Below are 21,727 nucleotides of genomic sequence, written 5' to 3'. Positions count from 1 at the left end.
GAAGAAAGTTCCTCCTCTACGCCCTTATCGCACCTCGAATGGCGGCGGTCACTTCAGAGGAAATGTGATATACCCAAATTGGGGCTCTCCGGGGCTCACCCAGGAGATAAGGATTTGAGACGCACAAACACCCAAATTGGAGGGGATTTCTATCATTAGTAAATAATTTCGGAAGCTAATTATGACTGTCAAAATTGCGTGACATCTTCCAAAGAAATGGGGCAAATTTGTGTCCCGCAGCTAGGATCCATGTTTGTTCAAACAACGCTAAGGAAAAATTACTAAAGGTTGACTTAAAAAACTCTACATGATATATATATAAAATAGAGAGAGAAACAGGGATGAAACTTAGGCTACATGCAATTTATGTATCACTTTCATATTACGAAACCTATAACGTCCGACCATGGCAATGTCATTGAGAACTTCAAAGATATCTTCCCTCTTTGCAAAGTTTCAAACTTCTCTTTAACAACATTAAATGGTGCCTCAAATCCGTACGTTTGACTGGCGTTTCCTTGATACGTTCATATTGCCTTATGCCAATGCCATCACAAGTCCTTGCTCTTATCAGTCAGGCAGTGATCTGAGTCGGGTGTCGGATTGGAAGCGTGTTTTTACCGTTTAATTTTAATTCATTATTATTATTATTATTATTTTCTCTAGGGCGAACCTCTCCATGTTGAGAGTTTACGAGTCCGTAACAAAACGTTATTGACACAAAATGTTTAATTGGTAGTGGCGATGGTGTCTCCGACACTGCCCAAAAACAAGCGTCTCTCTCATAGTCTGGAATTTCCGTGCTTTCCCCCAAGATGGTGGCGTCTCAAGGCGTTGTCATGGGTGTTAAAGGAATCTGTATTTTGCACTCGTTGTAGATGACAGGTGAAACGAAGGCAAAATTAAGTGCGAGCCGCTGTTCTCATGAAGGCAAGTAATCTGGTGTATGACCAGGCCCTTAGGCAGAGGAATAGAATAGAATTTAGGCCATGGGCCAAACGCTGGGACCTATGAGGTCATTCACCACTGAGGGGGAAATTGACAGCAAGAGGTTCTGAAAGATTAACAGGAGGAAAACCTCGCTGTTGCACTATGAATCAATTGTAAGGAGAGGGTGGAAAATAAGATGGAAGAGAGAGATTATGAGCGGAGGTACAATAAAAGGAATGAAAGCAGCTAGGAGCCGAAGGGACGCTGCAAAGGCCTTAAGTAATTTTTACAGTGTACCACGTGAGGTGCACTGGCAGCATTAACCACACCTCCCCTCCGGGACGGGGCCTTTGGCAGAGGCAGCTTCCTACTAACGGGATAAAACACTTCAGCGCTGGAGCAGGCCTATTTTTTCTCCTTAATATACACAGGCCTGTCGAGATGGACTGAAAAGACGGCAGATAAAGAGGTTATACGGCATTCCCATGATCCCTGTGGTAATTGTACGAGTTCAAATTACCGGTGTTATTTTTTTTTAATCATACTAACTACTGACCAGAGTAAAACACTCGACCGAGACAAAACAAAGTCGATGGGACCGAAATGCACAAGGCCACCAGGATCAGAGTGGCGTGGGAAGAAAGAGTAATTCAAGGGCGCGGCATATGACTTAACAACGAAACTCTCTTGGCACGCCGATGTAGGCAGTCATTAGAGAGGAACACACAAGACCGTGGCCGCAGGAGAGGAGCCAAGGGCCACCAGCACCAGCAGAAGCTCCGGCAGTTGGACGTTTTAGGAAGCGGGATCGAGGAAAGAAAAAAAAAACTGTTTTCTAACGTAAGATAAATACGATGCAACTCATTTTCGTTCTGAGAACGACAAAATGAAAATAAGTCTTAAATAAGTCTTTAAACAGAAGAGGAGATGAATAAAAGGCGGAAATTTCCGAAAAATACAACGCAACTGTTTCCTTATATGAGAACAATCAAACGCAATTGTTTTACATTATAAGAACAATAACTAGCAAGTTCGGTTCTTATAAAACTTATCTTCTTATGTCAGCAATTAAAATAAAAAAGTGCTACCTTCTTATGCTAGCAATGAAAAAACTGCCATCTTCTTATGTTAGCAATTAAAAACCTGCTATTTTCCTATATTAGCAATTAAGAAATTGCTACCTTCTTATGCCAGCAATTAAAAAATTGCTATCTTCTTATGTTAGCAATTAAGAAACTGCTATCTTCTTATGAAATTAAAAATAACTGCTATCTTCTTATGTCAGCAATTAAAAAACTAACTGCTCCTGCTATTTTCTTATGTCAGCAATTAAGAAACAATTTAAAAATTAAAAATGCTACCTTCTCATGTTAGCAATTAAGAAATTTTCTTATGTTAGCAATTTAAAATAACTTATTTCTTATGTCAGTCATTAAAAATAACTGCTACTTAAAAAACTATTATGTTAGCAATTTTAAAGAATTAAAAACTGCTACTTTCTACCAGCAATTAAAAAATGTTAGCAATTAAGAAACTGCTATCTTCTTATGTCAGCAATTAAAAATAACTGCTACCTTCTTATGCCAGCAATTAAAAAAATGCTACCTTCTTACGTTAGCAATTAAAAAACTGTCATCTTCTTATGTTAGCAATTAAAAAACTTATTTTCTTATGTTAGCAATTCAGACACTGCTACCTTCTTATCCAGCAATTAAAAAATACTACCTTTTTATGTTAGCCTTCTTACGTCAGCAATTAAAAATAACTGCTACCTTCTTATGCCAGCAATTAAAAAAAATGCTACCTTCTTGTGTTAGCAATTAAAAAACTGCTATCTTCTTATGTCAGCCATTAAAAACTGCTGCCTTCTTAGCAATTAAAAAAACTCCTCTTTGTTGCAATCTGCTATCTTATTCTGTTAGCAATTAAAATAAATTCTGCTTTCTTCTTAAAACCGCTATCATGTTAGCAATTAAAAAAATTCTATCCTCTTTGTTAGCAATTAAAAACTGCTAAAAAAATATCTCATTATGCTATCTTCTTAAGCAATTAAAATAAATTTTATCCTCTTTGTTAGCAATTAAAAACTGCTATCTTATTATGTTAGCCATTAAAAAAATTCTATCCTCTTTGTTAGCAATTAAAAACTGCCATCTTCGTATGTCAGCAATCAAAACTACTTTCAATAGGAGAAAATTACCGCATGGGCAAGAGGCTATTAGCACGAAAGAGAAGAGCCTCCCAATAAATAAACGGAGCCACAGACACTATCAACACACTTGACTTTCTTCTCTTTTCCTTCCTTTTCTTCTTTTCATTTCAGCTGGCGTGCTCTAAAGTGGCGTAGCCTCGATACAAGAGCCTCGAGACGTACAGCCTTATTTAGATAGGCGCCGAATGGAATTAATCAGAATGAAAAATGCCTTAGGACTACTCTTATGTAATGGGAAACTTAGGGAAAGCGCATGCGCTGGCATATCCTGCTTAATCTAATACAAAACAAAGGGTACATCTTGAGGGAAATGCCTCATAAACGTTAATACCGGAGTCTAGATTCTTTTCAAGCCACTTTGTCAAGAAGCTCGATAGAAACCGATGATGAAATGCCTAAAACACTGACCAATGATGGCATAAGGCCAACCATCATATAACGACTGTCATTCGAAGAAAATTATCAACAGTCCATTTCGTAGATGGAAAGCTTTGCCAAGGCAATAGGCACACGTTCTGTTATCACAAACACACACGGACGAGAGAGAGAGAGAGAGAGAGAGAGAGAGAGAGAGAGAGAGAGAGAGAGAGAGAGAGACTTCTAGTACATCCTACCATCCTGACTAACCCAACCAAGAACGCGGAAATCGCGCCAACAATCAGCCGCCAGGAGAGAGAGAGAGAGAGAGAGAGAGAGAGAGAGAGAGAGAGAGAGAGAGAGAATGTGACATTGTTCGAACCTCGTAAACATCAAGAAAAGGCTAAAACCAAAAAAATAAAATAGCCACCACAAAATTTCTCTCTCTCTCTCTCTCTCTCTTGAAAAACGACTTCTTATTCTTGCTTAACAACACATTGACTTGATGGCCAGTCATGCAGTATAAATTTTATCCCTTGCTAAAAAAGATATAAATAAAAATATAAATAAAAAATTCAGGAATAAGTCAACGTCAAAATATTTCAAGGCAAAGGGACGGAAGCACGTAAACACAACACACGCACAAACGCAAACATATCTATCTACTACTGTCACAGGGACAAAAGCACACTATAACCACACAAGGAAATTCTGAACCTTTTCTACTAAAAACAACTGTTACCTGGAGTTACCCCTCCATTAACCGTAAACAACCTACAAATCCAAGTATTTTACTGCAACTCTCTTCTCTTCGCTTTTTTTTTTCTTTCCGTGCACAAGGTTCAATCCATGAAAGCTTACTTGTTAGTTACATGGTCTTTTTGTTCCATACATATATGTGCACTTTTAACTGATGAAAATTATTATATATATATATATATATATATATATATATATATATATATATATATATATATATATATATATATATATATATATACAACATATATACAAATATATACATATATACATAAATATATATACTGTAGATATATTTATATACATAAATACAAATATATACATATATTTATATGTATATATCTATATACACAAATATGTATACATATACATATATATATATATATTCCTAAACGATCGGGTAAAAATGTCACCTCTTCTGGTAATCCTGAAGAAGGATGATGAACCATTTATAGCTGGAAGTACTTGAATAACGAAAACAGAGACGGGAGCAGTATTAACAGGCTCATGAGAAGGTACAGATGCAATGCCATGTTCGACAGGCCTGGCAGACTGTTACATGGATCTTGGGTTCTGTACCTTGGGTACACCTTACCAACCATTAGCAAGGTTCGTACGGACCTCGATCAGGATAGCCCTACCCTCGTTTTCTAATTCTTTCTGAGCCTTGAAAAGAAAACGGAATCCTCCCCCCCCCTCCCCCCCAACATACGGTCAACAAACAAATATGCCCTTGTCTGGCATCACCGATAAAAATATACAAATAAGAGAAAATAGTGAAGACGAACGAAAACAGGCAGTTGCCGTGGAAGATTTTCAAGGCTTGAATATTTTTTTAAAAATTAAATCTTTAAAATTTCCTGTAAATTTTGTGTACACAAAAAAAAATTTTTGGAAAAGATATAAGTTAAATTATAAAAAAAATGCTATCTTTATTTCATAAACTGAAATGATCAGATACATTAAACCGAAAACTCCTGACTTGTTCCACCAGTGGGTAAAAATGGCAAGAACAGACGACCTTAGGAAAATTATGGACTACTGCATTTCTTCACAGTGGCCTTTGGAAATGGGTTATACCTCGGCCAGGTCAACTATTTAGGTCTTTGTACAGCTGCTCAAGGTAGAAATGGGCGGGCTGCCACATGGTAAATCTAACAATAACAAAATAAAAGGTTCAGATTTACATTAGTTAGAAGCAGCTCTGGGAGCCATGCCCTCGTAAATACAATGCAGAGAAGTCACAGGACAACGGGCACTTTTTTGTGGTATTTAGTTTGAGATTGCTCCATTATACACTAAATTCCTTCAATCTCAGTAATACTGGGTTGTCTATCTACCAGTGAAGTGTCAGGGAAAAAAGTAAAGAAGGTCGCTTCCTAACTCTCTTTTGAATGCATATTCGAAAACATTGATATACTGATAAAAACTTGGTTGACTGAATTTTTGCGCTCTCTCTCTCTCTCTCTCTCTCTCTCTCTCTCTCTCTCTCTCTCATATCATATATATATATATATATATATATATATATATATATATATATATATATATATATGTGTGTGTGTGTGTGTGTGTGTGTGTGTGTGTGTTTGTGATATATCTATATATATACACAAATAAATGATGATGATGACAATGATAAACTAATATTTCATTCATACACCAGAAAAACATGAGTTGACTACTGAATTCACAATTCCCACATTTAACCGCAACGAATCAATGGCAGTCACCTGCAGTCAGAGAAGATCCGAGGTGGTAATGACCCTACTACCGTCACTGAAAATATTCACACGTCTATTGTAATCATCCGAAAGTACCTTCAACTCTCCTTTACTGAAATCCTACACCACGCCCACTTTTGAAAGGTGGTTCTGCCGCCACTCCTGAATACTATCGTCTCGGTCTTTTCAGTATAATTCTAAAGAGAATTTTCATCATGGAACACAACCTTACGTCTCTACAGCACCAGCATCCTGAGCCACCAACGCACAAGCGTTTGCAATTGCACCGTCCAGTGTTCTGGACATTTATTCATATTCACTCGCTAGGTAACCAACTGGTTCTTAGCCACGTAAAATAAGTCTAATCCTTCGGGCCAGCCCTAGGAGAGCTGTTAATCAGCTCGGTGGTCTGGTTAAACTAAGGTATACTTAACTTTTAACTTCGAAAACTAGATTGTTCAGTTATTGCAAATGTTCTACGGGATGCACTTTTATAAATACATCTATACATACATAAAAGTATACAATATATACATACATGTGTCTATAATATACCGTATATAATGTATATATTTATGTACATACATACATTATATATATGTGTGTTTGACAACATTCCTTACGTTACCTATGACAAGACGTACGTACGTACGTGTGTGTGTGTGTGTGTGTGTGTGTGTGTGTGTGTGTGTGTGTGTGTGTGTGTGTGTGTGTGTGTGAGAGAGAGAGAGAGAGAGAGAGAGAGAGAGAGAGAGAGAGAGAGACCACTGAGGAATTACCATTACAATCATGTCAGTGTAGGTTACAAAAAGAAAAAAACCGTTAAAGTTTCTCCGAGGTTACGGAATGGCCACTGCCATATGACCTTCCTTTCCAGAGGCTGATACCAGCAAAGGTCACAGAGGCGGCATGAACCCATGTGACCCTACGTCTGACCTATCTCCAGGGGTGATTCATTCTTTAAACATATGCGTGTAGACTTTTTTTTCTCTCGGCTGATTCTGTGGTTGAAAACTAACAGGTGTGAGATACAACGATGTGACTGACAGGCTGAACCGTCAACCAAAAAAAGGAGAAACTTTTGGACACTCTCAGAAACCTTTTAATGCAAGGGTCGACCAGACGTTACAACCTAATGCCCTTATCTAGCTAAGGCCAGGAGGAAGGGTGAGAGAAAATGTGTCATTATGCTCCGTCTACTCAGAAAGTCTGGGAAATCTGAAGCAGCAGCTTGGCAGTCAGAGGAGCGACGAATCTACTTCAATCTCAACAGTTTTGAACCCCGCGAATTTTACGTCGATGCCGACTACTATGCTAGATGTTAATCAGTTATTAGTAACAAGGGTGAATTTTTTTTTTTTTTTTTTTGGGGCTTTAAAATAACTTCACGAATAATATTTCGATATTTCCAATATAAATGTCGAAGCGGAACCTTTGTTCAGAGTAAATCAAGACTGAAATAGCCTTACAGGAAAATATATTTCTTTATATATTTGGAAACTTACGCCTGGCCTTTGTAAGAAGATCCTTAACTGTAGTTTAAAATTTAATGGCAAAATTTTCAAAAATCTCGAATGAGGGTGATCAGACGCATCCAGGAAAAGAAATGAAAACGCAAAAGTTAAGTTTACCTTAGTTTTATCAAAGACGACTAAAATGAGATCTGCATTACTAATAGTATGATAAATCCGTGAATTACAGTAAAAAAAATGATGAATCCTAGTTTCAATTTTAGTTCTGATGAAAAGATTCTCTCTCCTGAAAGTAGGTCTTAACAGACAATTTGTGGACACTTAAAGGGCATCAGCACACAAGCTGTAAATGGCGTCATTATAATTATTATTGTACCAGAGAAAGCCTAGTAAGTACGATCACCTTCATTCCAGAATATTTGTTCATGTTTTACGTAAATAATTTTGGCATTACTTTTGAGGATCTCATTGGGACCAGACCTAGGTTTCCAAATAGAGCATTTCCACATATTAATGCCAAGTTATTTTCAAGCTTCGTTTTCTCAGACCAAATGATTTTTGTCAGTGTCATACACTAAACAAAGTTTTAAGTTTATTATTCATATGGTACTCAAGTTACTTAAAATTCGCTATATGCCACTACCACAGAGCTTGAAAATATCGAAATATTACCCGTACATATCGTAGTTAACTTCAAATTGCCAAATGAAAAAAAAAAAGTTTGATTCTTTCTTCAACATTGCATTTCAACTTTTAACCACTTCTTCCACCTCTAAACACTTATTTGGTGCTCTTTCCTATACTGAAGCTCTCTTCAACATAGTTGAACCCAAAGCATTTCGTCCTAAAAATTCAATTCGCTCACCTGTTTCTACGCGTTTCTCTGGGCAGGCCAGCAGAATTAAAAGGTATGGCGCTCTACAGGGGCACTTGCAGTGTTTAAGACACGGGCTACCCCAGAACTTTTCTTTTACAAAGACACAGTTTGAGATCTAAATACTCATAATATTTTTGGCGATCAACTTATTAACTTATAAGTATTTATTAAAACAAAGACAAAAATGACTTCTTTAAAAGTTTTTATACTGACAGCATTCTTCATAAAATATTACTATTAGTTAGATGAAGCTAAAACAAAACCTAAGCCATCTGCTATCAACCCACTCAAAACCCGCCCCTCCCCAACAAAAATATATACAGATCCTCTCATCTAAAAGAACTCTTGTATTCATTTAACACAAACAAGTCACGTGCCTTTACACCGGGACATAAATCTGCTCGGCCAAATGGCACCTTAGCACACAACAAACATCTCACGCTCACATTATACTCTAAGGAGACTATTCACTCGAATTCATCGTTGTTCATATCATCTTCGCCATCTTTTTGTAGCTTCAAAGTCACAGGGACATATTCTCTCTCTCTCTCTCTCTCTCTCTCTCTCTCATTATAACTGTTGTATTGATATTAAGAACCTGCTAAGCTCATCTATATCATTTGCCGAGGGCGGCAGCGTCTCAGCCTTAGATTCACTATAACACTGTTAGCAGTTTCAAAATAAACTACAGCTAAAAAGTATCGTCATCACTAAGCGTAAATGAATGCACCAACTTTAACAAGAACAAATTCGGGAAAGAACACTTTCGCCAAGTAATAAAGAAATTTTGATCACTGTCTTGACCCAAATGGATATGGCATCACGATAAAGCCCAAAGTACGTGTTCTGGGAATCGTCATGCCCGCTGACTTAACATGGTTTATCTATACTTCAGTGACCCTAACACAGGGCTTAGTAATTATCGCTTGATGTGGCACCTTTTTCAATCCAGAGGCCATAGCTCCAACTTCACTGATTTCAACAACTACAAGAGGCAGTTTCCAAGTTCACACAGGTAACGAAGGGCCTCGGCGAAGTAATGCCCCACTCCTGGTGGGATAAAACCGATCGCCAGGTAATTTCTCTCTCTCTCTCTCTCTCTCTCTCTCTCTCTCTCTCTCTCTCTCTCTCAACAGGCCCAAGCCAGGCCAGATTAGCTGTTCGGTATGCATCTTCATGCATGCAATTTTCTATATTTATCTTTTCTATCATTATAACCTTTTTATAACTAATGCAATACAACAGTCCTTCAACTCATCATACCTGTCGCGGTCTCGTTTTCTGATAGGTAACAATTTAGGAGGTAACACTAAAAAATATTCCACAGATAAATCTAATAAAATATATAGTCTAAGCTAAATTATACTCTGCAGTTTATCAATCGATTTAAGAGATCTGTTCAATATGCAAAACCTCTAGAAACATAGCAAAGCAAACCATTATACTGAGATAGATAAGTGAATGATTCTGAAAGGCTGCTGTATTTAATATTCACTTCGGGATCTGAATCAAGTAAAATAACCCAAGATCATACATATATATAAATATCTATAAAAAAGTAGTTTTTTTATTTAACAAACTACCTGATCCACTATCTACAATAGCATTCACGTACAGATCCGTTTATATCAAGCCGCCATCATAATGGAATAAATCATCGAAGTCGCAGATAAGTGTTAAAGACTAATTCGACGCTAACAATTATAACGAGCATAAAAGTAGGATACAGATATAAAACATTCCGGAAACAACATTGCTGAAAACCTCAACCACGCGGCACTATGCCTCTATATCCGCTGTGGTAAAACTGAAAAGCAGCGTTTGTATGTATGTATGTGTGTGTGTATATTATATATTGTATATATGTATATTATATATATACACACGCATTGCAAAAAAGTTAACCAACAAAGACTTCCTAAGAAAGAGGTCACCAGATCATATAAAAAAAACCATTCCCGAACCTCTTGGCCATCACTCAACGCACTGACGTCATGTAAATAAACAGAAGGAGTAATTTCTTCCCAACTGGCAATACTGGCCCCAAACGACCGCTTACCTTGTAAAGGATCCATGCAACGATGCAAGTGAGAACGAGCGTCCAAAACATTTTTCCTCTTTCTTCTCTCTATCTCGCTTCCGTTCTTACTTTCTCTTACACCTACTCCTCCTCCTGAACGGTTTCCTTCTTCTCCACCTGTTGCTCTTCCCCTTTCCACGTTTATCAGAATGTTTTCCTTTCACTCGATATTTCCACTTCGCGATGACAGATATTTCTGTTCCGTTGGGGTCTGGTCGCTTGATAAATCTGATTCTGGGATTTAGGATTTATTCCCCACCTGTTCCTCTCATCGACAATGACGCAATCGATGACTCAACTTCTAAAAGAGAAATCGAACGAGTCCTTCAGTCCACCATGTTCACAGGATATGCCAAGGGATTCCTAATGTTCTCGCGTAGCGTAACTTCTGTAACCCCGTAACACCACCTTTCAGTCACACTTTGATCAGTCCTAAACAACCACTCCAGGAAATGTTCACTGCAAATCAAGAGCGATGGTCAGCATAAAAAAAATTCTACTGCGTTTGAAACCTGGGCGAAGGTCACAAAAGGTCTTCAAAATTAACGTCCAAAAGGTGACGCAACCTCTGAATATACTGAAAACCAACAGAGGTGACGCAGGTTCCGTTAATAAAGAAGAACCACTTCACTTTCCAAATTGAGACGTAGGGCCCAGATGGATGGTCGCCCCCAAATTGACATGGAAGCACTTCCAAACAGCACCGGCACCACTCAAGACACTGACGAAACGATGAAGAAGGCGCAGGCGAAGTTCAGAGAAAGAGAGACGGCGACGACGAAGGATGCACGAACACCACACACGGCCACTGGTTGGTTGTTTATTTGTTTGTTGGACGGAAAGCGGTTCGGCTGGCCCGCGGGTCAACGCGTTCGCCTTTTAAGTGAGTTGCCCCGTCGGCCGAAGCCCCAGCGTCCACAAACCTCTTCCTCCGATGAGGTTTATCATCATCAATGACAAATCCCCCTTAAGGGAGGGATGAAAACATTCGGAAGAATAAAAAAAAAATTAGATGGGAGAGAGGAACAGAGCCAAAAGAGAAGCAAGGAAGGTTCGTAAGCGTCGTGTGGAGGGAACAACGCACAAGGCACCAGAGCTTCCCTACGATAGACCCCTTGATTTTCCTCCCTCTGTTTCTCTGCCTCCCTCTCCCTTCCACCCTTCTCTCTTCATCGGCTTTTCCCCTTTTTGTTTTGTTTAATCACGTTCTCTAACTGCTGAACAGTTAAACGTAAGTCATCACATGGCATATCTATTGAGGCCATTCTTATGTCCAATTTTAACTTTCTTCATTACAGCCAAACGTGATCCCTTTACATCATGGCAAGTATTAGAGCTCAGGTGAGCTTTCAAAACTCCTTCAAGTCCAATGAGTATCAATATACATCAGAGAGAGAGAGAGAGAGAGAGAGAGAGAGAGAACCAATGCTCTGCAGAGCAGTTTCAATTCAGATCTAGAAAGACCGAGATTTTCAAATATTTTCGTTTCATTACTTGCAAGTTCTTGTCGAGTATGTATTTCCTGGGCATCAGTATATATGAGAGAGAGAGAGAGAGAGAGAGAGAGAGAGAGAGAGAGAGAGAGAGAGAGAGAGAGAGAGAGAGAGAGAGAAATCACCCTAACTAAAATCAGATCAAAGCAGCTGCCAAACAACACGGAAACGGTTTCTACAGAAACCTTACAAACATCAGATTCAACAGCGACTTATTTCTTTCTATGGATTCCTGGGATTTTACGAAAGGAAAAAAATAGAATACAACAATAATATATATATATATATATATATATATATATATATATATATATATATATATATATATATAGAGAGAGAGAGAGAGAGAGAGAGAGAGAGAGAGAGAGAGAGAGAGAGAGAGAAAATCTTCTATAGATCGCGATATGGAGATCTTGACCAAACTCACGTTGTCACATTTTGCAAGCGTTACTAAAATTTCCAGCTTTAATTTGCATGGTCTAGTATTAATTAACAGTATTTGCTATTTCCCTCACCGTTCAAATTTAGTATAAGCGCAATTTTTTCCGCATCAGCATTTTTTAAAATTTTAGTTACGTGTTTTTTCTTTCTTTTTAAATTGTACGACTAAGTTTCACTCTGCCGTGTGAAACTTTTTTCGTATCCACAACTTGTCAAATTTGTACTTTATTACAAAATTTGTGATCATTTGCAATTAAAAATAATTTTATTTTCTAGTTTGCCCATCACTTCCATTAGCTTTGCCTCCTTTTATCCACCCCCTCCCCCAATGATGACGTAATCACCACGTGACAACCCGCGACGCACTTACTGTACAGGGGACGTGTATATATATTTAAATGGATGACCAATTCTCCGAGTGCCAGCATAAAGCCACCGGCTACCTATCTGTGAGTATGGTCCGTCCCAAGTGATACCAACTTCGAGATAGCTTTAATGACCAAAGATAGACCTTTGAGGTTACCGGAGAATTGTTTAAATGGGCCGCTTAATCTGAAAGGCAAGTTAAAAGTTCAGAAGGTTCTACGGTATACATACATATATATGTATATGTATATCTATATATATATATATATATATGAAATTTCTTGAAAACACACACACAAGCTGTCCTTGGGTCCTGAAAATAAGGAAATTTCATGAAAACAGAGAGAGAGAGAGAGAGAGAGAGAGAGAGAGAGAGAGAGAGAGAGAGAGAGAGAGAGAGAGAGAAAATTACCCTTTGGTCCTTAAAATTCATGAAATTTCTTGAAAACAGAGAGAGAGAGAGAGAGAGAGAAACATACCCCTTGTTCCTTAAAATTCAGAAAAACATTTCTTCAAATCAGAGAGAAGAGAGAGAGAGAGAGAGAGAGAGAGAGAGAGAGAGAGAGAGAGAGAGAGAGAGAGAGAGAGAGAGAGAGAGAGAGAGAAAATCACATTCCTACACCAAAACAGGACGGCTGAAGGAAGGAATGTAGGTCGCCAAAATGGCATCTCCTCTCATTATGTAATAAGGACGTTATTACAACGAGTAAACGACCTCTTGCCACGAAGCCCAGGGCAGAACGTGCATGCGGTCACAAGACACTTCGCCAACAAGGCAAACATGACATCAGTGCACAAAGGGCCACTAGTTCTAGAAGTGAGGGTCAAGAGGAATGAAATGCACCTGTTACTAATATCTACGACAGCAACATCATAATTCTAAATTAACCTAGAGCAAGGAGGAGGCAATAGCGAGGTATATAATATATAATTTATATACTGTATATATATATAATATAAAATATATAATATATAATATATATTATATATTATATAATATATAGTATATAATATATGCATTATATATAAATATACTATTAAAAATCCACGTCAAAAGGCGAGTGAAAACCGGGACTTTCAACAAGTACTTTCGTATTTTATTCTACTTGAAAGTATAGAATAAACTACGAAAGTACAGTACTTGTTCAAAGTCCTGAATTCACTCCCCTTTTGACGTGGATTTTATAATATTCTCAAGCAAGCGTCCCTTCGTGCTACACTGGATATAAAGATACCGTGTGTATATGTGTATATATATGTATAAATATATATATATATATATATATATATATATATATATATATATATATATATATATAATTTTTTTGTCTGCAGCGAGAACGGACACAGTACAAATGTTATATGACAAAATAATTTATTTAAAATCATCTGCGTTTTCCATGATGACATTTCTTGAGAATAAATACTGTAAATAATTTCTCATTAATGACCAGTATTACATTATTATGACTGAATGTACTGGTCACAGCCATAAACCTACAATTTTTTAATAATATACATCCACAAAGACGTAGGAATTAATTCTTTGAATGAAACCAACCTCAAAATTTCTACACAAAAAAAAACAATTATTTTTCAATCTCATATTTGTCTAATGAAACCAATTACGAAACTTATACACAACCAAAAAATACAAAACAATATGAACAAAATTGTTTTTCAAACTTCTGAGGAAGAAGCGATTTTTGTGGAAACACAAGGCATAAATACATCATGCCAATACACAACCCCCATCGTTTAACCCAGGTAAAATTAAAAGCACAGTCCCAAAATCAATGCTTGGAGTCAAGAGAGGCAGCTCTTGCACAACGCCTACCTTCTTGGAGGGAGTCCAAAGTAATTACATGCCTTCCCTCGAATAAACTTCGGCTGAATAACTAGAGAGACTTAATAAGAATGAAAACACATTAGGTTTATTGACGCTGCGCAGAACTCTGCTACAGTGGAATTATATTAAACATCATAAATTTAAAACTAGCCGGTAAGAAAATGCCCAGATTCTAATACCTTTGAATAACAAAGTCATGCGTAGGCAGGGAAGCCTTTAGATCGAACCGAGAGACTTTGAACTTGACCAGATGACCTTGAAATAAGGTCAAAATGGCGATTTATGCTAAGACAACAATAACTAGACTGCAGTGCCATGTAGACATGAAAAGTTGTCATGTAAATATGAAAGCACACACCCTGCAATGGACAAAGTCAAAACATGACTTGATTGTATAAATATGAGAATATAAATGTTAAAATTTTAAATGTGTGTGACCCTGAACTTCACCAAATAACACTGGGTCAAGATCAACCTTGTATTAATTTAACGCCGAAACAAACAAAACATCTAAACAAAATAACCTGAATACAAATCTGGTTACTGGGAAACATCTTGTAGACAGTGTTTGATTACTATGTACCGAAAGAAATAGCATGACCTCCCTAAAAAAAAAAAAAAAAAAAAAAAAAAAAAAGTACCTGTACTACGTACGTTTCTGCTCTTCTCAGTTGGCCCATTTCGTTGCCCTACCCCATGTACCACATAGCTGGTGTTCTCAAGCCCAGGGCTGTGCCATAGGATGTTTACTTATAAACTTTCGCAGGCTTGGCTTTGACTTCCTTTCCTGTCTGTTCACTTTAAAATGTCAAGTAAATGTTATCTTTATCTCTATTTAGTTTAGTTATTTTCTGCTTAACACACTGGTTTATTTTTTCCCCAATTTTAGCTGGTTTAGCTGGTCTGTTAAATTATGCACATGTGGGTATACTGTACTCTCTGGAGAATTCCTAGTAAAGTTAACAGTTCGGTCCAACATACTGAATGCACGTTACGAGCAATAATAATAATAATAATAATAATAATAATAATAATAATAATAATAATAATAAAATAAACTTTTCTAACCGATGTAGATTACCTGCTTTACAAACATGCTCCTTTTTCTTTTAATGAAAAAGGAGAACTTTCGGATTTTAAAAAAATAAAATCTTACTCAGTTTAAGTAAGGTTTGGCCAGACAGGTGAGTTCTCGGCATGACCCTCCCCCTTCCTCCCTCCCCCCCATACGAAGCAGACAGTCCGTACTGCGCAAGCTGCCCGGAATTCAACGCTCTTGAAAGGGTATTTGCTTTTGCAGTTGCGGTATCAAGCTTGTTAAGAATACATCAGAAAAAAATATGCAACATAAGGCATTCATAGGACTTGACCTATGAAATCTCTGGAGTGGTTCGGAATAATATAATAGGTACGAAAAGGAATAATGGAAGAATGATACAATAACCTACGTTACACAAAGGTGGTCTATAACTGCATTCTACTTGGTAGTATAAATTATGACCAGTCCCAGATTTTCCATTAGTGTGAATATTGACAAAACATTAAAAAATACATTAATGCCTATTAAATGTACAAGAAAAAAAAAACACGCAAAATTCATAGGATACACAACGTATCCCTTAATCGCAATGAGCGCTTCAGGTGACATACCCTATCCATTCTCAATCTTTGCAAAACAAGGCACCGAGACGACAACTGGAAAGAACCACATACACACCACCTCAGAAATAAGCGGAGGAATGACGCAATGCGTAGGAAGGAGTGCCCCTACTGAGTCAGACACGGGCATCCTCAGGCAGAAATCCTGTTCGCTACCTTGCCCCGTCCTTTCTCACAAAACCCTGACCCTTATTCTTGTCTGCCAGAACTTAAAAGCCAATCCAGACCCAGGGAAGAGGGGGGGGGAGGGGTGGTATAAGAAATAGAAAAATGGTATACTGGGATGATTAGTTAGGACAGTAAAGGGTATACTAGGACGCTTACAAAGGACAGTAAAGGGTATACTGGGATGGTTAGTATAGACAGTAAACAGTATACTGGGATGGTTAGTATAGACAGTAAACAGTATACTGGGATGGTTAGTATAGACAGTAAACAGTATACTGGGATGGTTAGTATAGACAGTAAACAGTATACTGGGATGGTTAGTAAGGATAGTAAAGGGTATGCTGGGATGGTTAGTAAGGACAGTAAAGAGTATGCTGGGATGGTTGTAAAGATAGTAAAGGGTATGCTGGGATGGTTAGTAAGGATAGTAAAGGGTATGCTGGGATGGTTAGGTGGTTAGTAAGGATAGTAAAGGGTATGCTGGGATGGTTAGTAAGGATAGTAAAGGGTATGCTGGGATGGGATGGTTAGTAAGGATAGTAAAGGGTATGCTGGGATGGGATGGTTAGTAAGGATAGTAAAGGGTATGCTGGGATGGGATGGTTAGTAAGGATAGTAAAGGGTATGCTGGGATGGGATGGTTAGTAAGGATAGAAAAGGGTATGCTGGGATGGGATGGTTAGTAAGGATAGTAAAGGATATGCTGGGATGGGATGGTGAGTAAGGATAGTAAAGGGTATGCTGGGATGGGATGGTTAGTAAGGATAGTAAAGGGTATGCTGGGATGGGATGGTTAGTAAGGATAGTAAAGGATATGCTGGGATGGTTAGTAAGGATAGTAAAGGGTATGCTGGGATGGGATAGTTAGTAAGGATAGTAAAGGGTATGCTGGGATGGGATGGTTAGTAAGGATAGTAAAGGGTATGCTGGGATGGTTAGTAAGGATAGTAAAGGGTATGCTGGGATGGTTAGTTAGGATAGTAAAGGGTATGCTGGGATGGTTAGTAAGGATAGTAAAGGGTATGCTGGGATGGTTAGTAAGGATAGTAAAGGGTATCCTGGGATGGTTAAAGGATAGTAAAGGGGGATGGTTAGTAAGGATAGTAAAGGGTATGATGGGATGGTTAGTAAGGATAGTAAAGGGTATGCTGGAACGGTTAGTAAGGATAGTAAAGGGTTTTAGTGGGAAGGTTAGTAGGGATAGTAAAGGGTATACTAGGATGGTCGGTAAGGATGGTATGGGAATAATAGAGGAGGAAGAAGGGAACTAACAGAAGATGAAAAAATAGTGAACGACAAGGAGGAATAGGAGAGGAGTAGGAAGGGGGTAGGGAGAGGGAGAACCAGCAAGATCAAGCACCCCCCACCAAGATGACCAGCTTCATTCAATGCCTTAAGAAAGCAACCTGCGACCTCTCAAGGCCGTTGACCTAAATACCCGGTAACGACATGCCTATATTAGTTCAGAGGACTTCCGCATGGCAGGAATCCCCCAGCGCTCCCTTCACGAACCTCTTCCCGCCGGAGGCAATTTGTATTTGCGCCTGTAAATCCGGGTTCTATTCTCGAGACTGCCTTTTGACATTCAACATTAAAGAAGAATATCGTTTGTATATCTGTTTAAGAGTTGGTTTCAAATACTTAACGAATCAGAAGTGGCGCTGATAGTGTATATGCCTTAGACATCACGGAAATGACTGCATTATAAACCTTTTTTCCACCTACTTAAACCAAACGTTTAGCAAACGTTAACAATGCTTCAAGAGCATAATTGGCGACACGAAGAAACGCCCTCGCTCAGGAATTAAGCATTTTAGATAATTGTTTCGTTCTCTCTTGACAGAGATGAAAAGCAGTCAGCGTTTCCTAAAACCTTCACTTTTTACAGGGCAATATTAAAAACTAATAGACCAATTACCCGAAATTACTTTCACACCAATTTCTTACGTTTATACGTTCTGTCACTTCTGTTAATGGCCAGCTTCCTGCTTTAGACGGAGGTTACACGTTCAACCAAGTCTCTGTCTGTCGGTCCGTCTGTCCATACGGCATCTCGGGTGGACTAGGTGCCAAGACAGAGTTAATTTCGAAAGAAATCCCGAACCTGCTATTTTTGTATTTAGCTCTACCAGATGCGGCAGCTTTTCCGACTCATTCTTTTGGCAGTGAATAAAGAAAAAATGCACATTTTACTTGGCAAGTCCATACCGCACATACAAAACTGGTTATTACAAGGTATTACATCTCCTGTGGGTCGTAACATTATTCATTTATAAACCAGCTACTTTCTTGAAATGAAGTCACTGTTGTGGCTACGTTTGCCAGTATATGAATGATTTACAGACGTCGAAAATAATCATTTCAAGTTTGACCAAAATTTAAGATTCTAAACACTGTCTCTAACAAAAAAAAAGATAAAATAAAATAAATAACCTTTAGAAACAGAACATATGCAGAAATGCACTGCAGACCGAAAAGGCACCCAATCCTACCAATATACAAACAACAGAACGCCACAAAACCTTTTGGAAGCCTGGGTCAAGTATGTCCGTGAGAGAGTGAGTTCCGACCACGCTCAGTCGTAAACAAACTTGGCAATGCCTGGTCTCTCTTGTTACCGATTGATCAATCGCTTGTCTAAGAGAATAATTAGTTGAATTGTTTGTCGTTTTTATTATTATTAACGACCGAATGTTCATATTAAGGAAACATAACTTGCCTTTAATTTGCAAGCAGGATAATTCCTAGATGTGAAAAGATAAGAGGTTAAAAGTGATAAATGGCTGTGTAATTGAATTTTTCTGCCATTATTTTCTATTATCATTGAGCGAATATTTGTATTAAGGAAACTTAACTTGCCATTACTTTGCACAGCAGTATGTCTAAGTAAATAATGCCGAAATGTGAAAAGAAGGTAAGTTTAAAAGTGATGAATGGTTGTTTTGTAATGCGCCAGCTTTGAGCGTCGGAATTTCATTCCCATCTGTCAAAACAGATATAGACGCTGAATAATTTATTGGTTTTCGCCAAAGAAAATACAATAATTCGGATATAAAGTGAATCCTTAAGTAAGAGAAAGTTCGTGTAAAAATGAATATATTCATAAAACGATATATTCTGAATAAAATCCTCAAAACAAGAAATTTTACAGAAATGTTGCAATTCAAATGAAAGCCACTATTCTTACGCAAACATACATACATATATATATATATATATATATAATATATATATATATATATATATATATATATATATATATATATATATATATATATATATATACTGTATATATATACATACATGTATATATGAAAATATAGAGAGATAGAGAGAGAGAGAGAGAGAGAGAGAGAGAGAGAGAGACATACATGTGTATAATGAAATGAGAGAGAGAGAGAGAGAGAGAGAGAGAGAGAGAGAGAGAGAGAGAGAGAGAGAGAGAGAGAGAGAGCGAGCTACAACCAAACACGGTCACGGCCAAAACAAATCGGTCGCCTTCTAAGTTTAGGAAAAACAAAGAGTAAAGAACTAAGCTTATTTTTAGCCGAAGGAGAGAGGAATGAGAGAATACTGGCCAAGCCGAAGGATATTAGAGAGAGAGAGAGAGAGAGAGAGAGAGAGAGAGAGAGAGAGAGAGAGAGAGAGAGAGAGAGAATCTTATAGGCGATTGGAATTTGAGCTTCAGTATGATCTGGCATAGTCTAACGGTGTCAGTATGCGTGTGCGTATGTAAACATACACGCAAGAAAAACTACACAGGCGTAGTCTATATCGACACCTACCCTTATATGAGTTCCGTATGCACAAACGAACCCACACACATCCGTTCTTATGTATATTTAAAACATTAAATATGGCGTAATCACATTTTTACCGTGAAACAAAAACAATTAATTGTACAGGTCTTTCATCCTAAAACTAAATTATCTACTCAGTTTTTTATATATATAAAGATGTATGATGTGCATATACTGTATATATATATATATATATATATATATATATATATATATATATATATATATATATATATATATATATAATCTATATAAATATATAAATATATATATATATATAAATAAATATATATAAATATATATATATATATATATATATATATATATATATATATATATATATATATATATATATATACTATATATAATCAAAACCCCAGTATGCGATTTGTAGATTTACATTCGCTTTTCATAATACCAGCTGCACAATTTCATGAGAAGCCATTTCACTCTTGCGCCACATCAACAGAAATGTTTATGTTCTTCGCAGATATCCAAGTATAATGAATGGCATCCCGTAATTAACAGTGCTTAGATGTTAGATATTACATGTGGTATTGCGCTCCATTCTGTTCAACAGAATGTATCATATGCAAGTGGCGCTATAAGTTAACGCAACATTACTCAATTCACATGACGTCACTTCCTCTTGTCACCTCTTCCGTACATAAAATATTTTCACAGGTATTTGATGTGTAATCAGTTGCCCATTAAATAGTTGTCCATCCTACAGGAAGCTGTCGACGTAATGTTTGATTCTAAAAATGTCAGGGGAAATAGTATCACGGGACCCCAACCTTTCAAAATACCTAATTTCACCAATATCCGATAAATAAATTGGTTCTGAAATCGAGATTCTTAAGAGCAACCCTCCAGCAAGCGACAGTAACAGGTCCAACATACAGATTGTCTCTTCCCTCCTGTCCTCCTCCTATGTAAGGCAGGAATGGTTTGTGACATGCACAAGTGTTTCTTGGATCCTCACCACAACTGACTATAAATAAGGTTTACATCCTTGAGGAAAGATGGAGAGCGTCGAATTCCATCTCAACGCATGGAGCAACAACAGCTATCAACCTTATAAACAACGTTCGTCTTTCAATGGTTCATGACTTACTGAACTGGCCGGGTTACTTTTTTTTTTTTTAATCAAAACAAAACTAAAAGTGAGAAGTATTACATTTCCGTATGATATCCAAATTCAAAGCTCGCCCTTATCAAGCATTTTGTTCTTATTTAATATGGCCTTGCTGTAAACCCGTCAATGTTTGCGCAGACGTTAAAATCAGTGGTTCCACATATAGACGGAATCAATATGAGATGACCCCCAGCAAAACTCCCCTTTTTAATAACATTTCTAGGTATACGATTTCTGGCAGATAATAAAATGAGATTCCTCTTACTGCTTCACTCTGGCAAGGTTGAATTACAAACTTAGCATAAATTTGTAACTAGAGAATTACCATTTATCGCTAAACTACAAAAAAGTATTACGGTAAGCACCCACGAACCAACTGTATAAATTACACGCAGCTTCTAC

The 21,727-nt window shown here is 37.5% G+C and overlaps 1 protein-coding gene across 50 annotated transcripts in view; it reads right to left on the bottom strand.

Annotated features, from left to right (window-relative positions):
* Positions 1–21,727, bottom strand: part of LRR (Leucine-rich repeat) — a 264,962-nt gene that overhangs the window by 90,450 nt on the left and 152,785 nt on the right. The gene's annotated exons all lie outside the window — the stretch shown is intronic.

Source organism: Macrobrachium rosenbergii, chromosome 40 (assembly GCF_040412425.1).
Source record: "Macrobrachium rosenbergii isolate ZJJX-2024 chromosome 40, ASM4041242v1, whole genome shotgun sequence".
NCBI lineage: Eukaryota > Metazoa > Arthropoda > Malacostraca > Decapoda > Palaemonidae > Macrobrachium > Macrobrachium rosenbergii.
This window is presented reverse-complemented; position numbering and strand designations above follow the sequence as displayed.